The sequence below is a fragment of the Melanaphis sacchari genome, unplaced genomic scaffold, assembly GCF_002803265.2.
Source record: "Melanaphis sacchari strain LSU unplaced genomic scaffold, SCAv2.0 Contig1146_pilon_pilon, whole genome shotgun sequence".
NCBI classification, from domain to species: Eukaryota; Metazoa; Arthropoda; class Insecta; order Hemiptera; family Aphididae; genus Melanaphis; species Melanaphis sacchari.
Window position 1 is genome coordinate 4,444 of NW_020270442.1, and position 6,498 is coordinate 10,941.

At 32.5% G+C, this 6,498-nt stretch overlaps 1 pseudogene; it reads left to right on the forward strand.

The window, feature by feature from the left end:
- The first annotated feature begins 5,891 nt into the window (after window positions 1-5,891).
- Window positions 5,892-6,488, forward strand: LOC112603928 (annotated as a pseudogene).
- Window positions 6,489-6,498: the final 10 nt, after the last annotated feature.

Below are 6,498 nucleotides of genomic sequence, written 5' to 3' on the forward strand. Positions count from 1 at the left end.
TCAAAATTAAGGCTGTAATGATTAAAACCCATGTATTAATTCGACTGCTTGAAAGACACTTGAAAACTACATGAAAATAACATGAAAACAACTTGAAAGTTAACGTTATGCCCGGGTAAGAATCGATTGTTTAAATGGCGCACTTAAAACGCAAGATATGAAAATTTTATAAATAGAGTAAGAAATGAAGCAATGATTATGACATTGTCACTGCATATTTTTCCAACAGGACATACTGTATTGGAGGTAATCAAAAAAATGTGAATAGATTTTTCGTGCAAGATTCGTATATAGCACTTAACATGAAAAAATATTCACACGAGCAGTTTATACGTTAAAGATATTCAAACCTCTCATTGTTCGTGTCGTTCCGTTCACGAATCATGTGCCACTTCTACGTGAATATATGGTGTAATGGATTATCGATTATATTACAGATTTAAATGAACTGTGCTCCGTATAGTATGTCTTTTAAATTAAAAAACAATTTAAAACAATGTAATTTTTGTTGCGCACTGTTGCAGCATCATAATGTAAATACTAAATACTATCGGTTATGGAGGAACAGCCGATCGACACACACACACACACACAAACACTCGCGACCACCAGCCGTTATTTTTATAGCTATTATTGTTTTAATTATATTTTGTGTTTTTGAATTATATCGGTAATCACTATGCAAATTTATCAGCACGTTATCTGTAGCCGCCGCGTCGGCTGCGCGATATTAATTAGCACGGCCGCCGTAAATGTTTGTCTTTTGCCGTACGTCGTCGAGCGAAGACCAAACGTCTACATTTTTTTTTATATATTATTATTATTATTATTATTATTATTATTATTATCTTTGTGAAAATCGACGTTATATTTTTTTATATTTATTATTGTGAGCCCGAATCGCCACCTTTTGGGATTATTATTATATTTATATTGTGCGCGAATCGCCATTAATTTGTTATATTACTTCGTGTGCGCGAATCGCCACTTCTATTATTTATTGTTAATTATATTATATTTTTATACTGTGTTCTTTCATGTTGTGTGTGTGAGCGTGATTATTTTTTATATAGCTAGGGAGCAGCTGGCCAGTCTGCGCTCCACAAATTGTGAGTTTTTATTATTACAGTTATAATTATATTATTTATTAAATGCTCATACTTTTGAGCCAAAAGGGCCAAATATCATTATTATTATATTTATATTATAGCTCTAATAGCTACCTATATTGTTTTTATATTTGATATTATTTTATATTGTTGGAACAAAAGGGCCGTAATTATATTATTATCATTACTATTATTATTATATTGTTGGGCTAAAAGGGCCATATATCATACTATTTATTCTGCCTGGCCACAAGGGCCTTGCATGCATAATTTTTGAGTATTATCTATTTTTTATATTGTAGCTCTAATAGCTACTTGTATTGTTTTTTATATTTATTATATTATTTTATTTTATAATTGTATTATTATTACATATATATTATATAGGTATTGTAGCTCTAATAGCTACTGCCTACTTGTATTGTTTTTATACTTCACATTATTATATTGTTGGGCCAAAAGGGCCGTAGTCATAATATTATTATTGTTACCATTTATTTATATTGAGTTGCCTGAGTCCCCTAGTTTTTAGTTTACACACATACATATACATATACACACACACATACACACACCACCCACACACTAGCACTCACAGGATTTGCTCGGCGAACCTGTCCACCTCCTGTTGAGTGCTATACACATATACACAAATTTACAAAGGTCGGTCGGTGTGTTAGTATAGTTAAGCGCGAAGTATTTTGGTAACCGGGCGCACGGCCTATCATTGTCCGTTCCCGGCCCACACACGCACTATTCAGTATATATAATTGTATATATGCAGTCGAATTTTTTCTAAAATATATCAGCACGATAGTAGAAGTATTTAGAGATGTACTTGTACAACTTCAAAAACTCTAAGTTAAAAATCTGATATTTTAAAAATATTTTGAACTGGTGTACACTGTGCATGTCTGTAACGGCAGAATTATAACGCGGAAGTATCTAAGATATGACATAATATGGAGAACTATCGTAATGATAATGACTATATTTCAACTTTGATATATGATTTTTTTTAATATTTTTAATACATGACTCTGAACAATATTATTAATAAATACGATTCAATACAATAGAGCCATTTTAATAAGTTATGCTGGGCATGGACCAGTTGCGTCTAAAACAATATTTGTACTTTAGGTCAGTACACCAATTGCGCTACTTATATTTTAGATTCCTTATTTTTACATGGACATATATAAGTTCCTACGTGGCGGAAAAAGTTACATAATATGTATATAAATAATTAAATATAGTTATTGACGTTATTGACGTATATCTATGTGTATGATTTTTTTTATAGATTTATATTGTACAAATATTATTAATATTGACGTTCATTTTATAATTTTTTGTATTGACTAAAAAAATTTATTTATAATACATATTTTTATGAAAGTATTTTTATATACTAGGTTTTAAGTTTCTTTCCATCAATGGTTTTTCTATCGGTGTTGAAATTAAGTCATTGTTTTTTCCCTTATTCACGTCTCGACAGCCCACCAAACGTTCTGTTTTCTTACCACAATTTTTTATATTTTCTTTTATTTTATCATTCTTCTCATTTTTTTGAGCTTTGGGTTTTAAGTCCAAATCAATGCTACCAAACTCCGTCATACTTCCAACGATGTAAGTACCAATAAGTTAAATAAGTAATTATTATCGAGTAGAATTGCATTTTTCTAATCTATGTATTTTCTTATTGTCTAACTAGTGATGACACGTTAAAAATGTGAATGAATCTATTTGATAGGTTCAACGACGGAGTTCTTTCGGACGAGGGTAAATTAAAATTAACATATACTTACTGTTGTGTACTTGTGTAGTATTAATATAAATAATAACACAGAGTATTTTATAGTCCTTTATTTTTAACTCTTTAAATCATAATGACTATGTATTTAATGTGTCTTCTTACTAAAGACTCATGGACAGTCTACACCGACCATATTATAACAACTAACATGATATTTATAATTATTATTTATATAAACACAACGTGTAATAAACATAAATACTGAATATGCAACACTTACAATCACGTATTTTTTGCTATAACATGATTATAATAATTGTATGAAATATTTTTTATAGAAAGCTTTTACTCGATTTACCCAGAAATCATTAGTGGGCATATCATAAACCAATGTGTGGGGATGAAGGTGGTTATAGACCCATTTTGTGAAGCTGAAGAAAATATAATTCAGCTTGCCAGTGTTTGCGATTCGGGTACTATAAAAATATGTTGTTATTTTCATTTCACATAAATGTGGCACAGGAGATTTTATTACATATGCCAAAAAACCTAAATACAAATGAAGTATGTACATTATTATATCATAGTTAGGCTTCGATATATATAGTATGGTTTATAAAATAATGTTTTTATATAAAATGATTGACATTAGTATATTTGTATAGTGCATTTTGACTGAAAAACAAAACAAAATAAGAACTTATAAAAAATAAATCATAAAAATTAACTGTAATCAGAATTCTAAGCTATTGTATTTTAATTAATTGAAATTAAGTCATACCTAGGTGTATTAAATTTTGATAATATTTAAAAAAATTTAATTTAATATTAAATTAAAAATATTTTTGTATAACATTATTCGAAAATATTAATCATTTTATACCTGTTTAAATTTGTTAGAACAATGGAAAAGAGCACAAGAATTATTCCATTATACATTTCGATCGATGTAAGTTGAAATAAGTGCATACCATACAATTATTGTACAATTTACAAACAATTACAATAACATGGTTTCATTTTCAACAGATCGCAACATCAAAATAAACAAGGACTATCGGCCAGCAACCACAGAAAAGCCGTTATAAGTGGTGGCTGAAGATTAAATTGTACACCAAATGAAACAGCGAACCCCATCAAATCAATCTCACATTTATTTATTCATTAAAAATTACTTAACACCACAACATTCGGGTTAACATATTATTATAATGTAATGTTTTACCTATATTGATACTCGAACATAATAATTATTAATTTTGGTTTATAACAATTATTGTTACAGCTATATTTTCAAAAATATATTTTTGCCCATTCTTAAAATAGAAAATTTCTTAAGAATTTACCTCTCGGCTTACCTAACGAGAATTTTATATTTGTTAAATATTATGTACAACATTTTAATTGGTACATAAAAAAGAAATTATTGTTTAATGTAATACATATAATATAATGAGTGTTATAAAATAATTTTATAATAAATTGTGTTATGATACAAATTCTAGCCTTTTGTTTTTTATACGAAAAAATCATTCAATAATTTCATCAACTGTTTTACTTATTAGTTATTTCTCAGTAAATGTGCAATAGTGCAAGTCTGCATAAGCAATTCTAGTCGTGTTTTTAGTCTACAGCTTCAAAATAAAATAAAGCAAATAGTAAATATAAATAATTTAAAAGCAATAAATAAATAGGTACTACATTATGTCACATATAATTAAACGATCCACGAGGGGAGGTAAATGCCCCCTTCGATCCCTCCCTTCAAAGTTACGCCACAGTGTTCGTGAGCCTCAATCTAAAATGTAAGCGTTTAATACCGTAAATAGTTTGGTGTACGGTGGTTTAGGCTAAAACTTATAATAAAACGGATAATGTAATGTATAAAATTCTCATTTCAACGGAAAATGTTTGTCATCAAACTTCTTCGAAATGGCTTGACCGATTTTCACAAAATTTTGTCTTCAAAAATAAGTGGTAGTGTGAAAAAGCAATAATAATATCTACAAATTCAGCTACTGACTAAATAAATAAAAACATTTTAGATAAATTTAATATCAATCAAATGCAAAATATTCTATTCAAATGATACTGTAGTCAAATATGATAATACCGTACATTATCCTAAAAAGTTCTTAAACAGTTTGAATCCGACAAAGGCGACAAGTACTCCGCGTCTCCACTTCACTAATTAGTTATAAAAATTAGTGTTCCAATTAAACTACTAAAAAATGTATATCCTCCAAAGCTTTGTGATGGGACGAGATTACAAGTAATAAGCTTTAAAAATAATGTAATACAAACTAAAATGCTGATAGGCACTACTATCGGTGAGCGTGCACTTATTCCGAGAATTTCCATGATCTATCCTTTTAATTCAAACATATTCAGTAGTCAGTACCCAGTAAAAATTTATTTTGCGATGACCGTCATTAAAACACATGGTAATCTTTTAAGTGCGTCGGACAACTATATGTCACCTTATCAAAAGTTGATGAAAAAAATGCACAATTCATTTTATTACTAACCAATAAGAAAACCACCGATTTAGTATACCCAGAAGTATTAGCATAGCTTTTGTAAAAATTATTTCTAAAAAAAGAATTTATTATTATTTTACAGATATTAATCTCATGTGCGGAGAAAAAAATTTAAAAAAATAATTTTATTTTTTAATACTTAATTAAAAAAAAAAAAATAAAACAAAAAGACAAAAAACAAACCTAACAATTTCTTTCAAAACTGTTCACGGGCGAAGGCGCGCGGGTAATTCAGCTATTAATTATAATATATAGAGTTGGCATTTTTAACGGGCAACGAAGTGCACGGGGTCAACTAGTTCAGCTGTATAAAAAATAAAATAAAACAAAACACTGGTTATCATGACTACTGTACGGACGCTTATTTTCCCTTTTGAAGTTCATTTTCATTTTTTGATCTCTCAGATGTCAGGCGGTCACATCGGGCGACGTCCGAATAATATAAGTATAAACACGTACACCGATATACGCAAACGCGCCGCCATGCAGACGTACACCGACTTCGACGCGAATGACAGTGACGAGTTTCCGGTTCCGGTGTCCGGCGCCAGTCTTCCGGTGAGATGGTTGGTCACCGGGGCGCCGGCCGCGGACATGTTCGACTGGGAGCGGAGCGAAGCGCGGCCGACGTTTCGGTTCGTCCGCCACATGAACGACGTGACGAAACGGTACCCTACGGCGGCGGCGGCCAAGCGGCGGTGGCGACGTCGTCGACGGCGGCCACACGGCCAAGGCTGTAACGTGGACAGGGCGGTGGTGTTGCAGGCGGTCCGCGAGTGGGCCGAGAAATGTGCAGCAGGCCGGGGCCACGACCGCGCGCCGATGACGTCGGCCGCCGAGCGTTTCGGCCATTTCTGCGGTCAGCTGCGGCCGAAGGACGGACCCTGTTGGACCGGACGTACAACAGCGGTTGCGGCCGAGCCGATTACCGAGCGTCATGCTTCCGGTGTACTTGAGCGGAGCTTCGGCGACCCGGCGACGATGACCTATGGGCCGGCGAACGAACTGTCGTTTTGCGTTTCCTGGTGGCGCTATTCAGCTGCACCGTGACGTGGGAGCGACATGCAACTGAACGAAGCGGCATACCGGC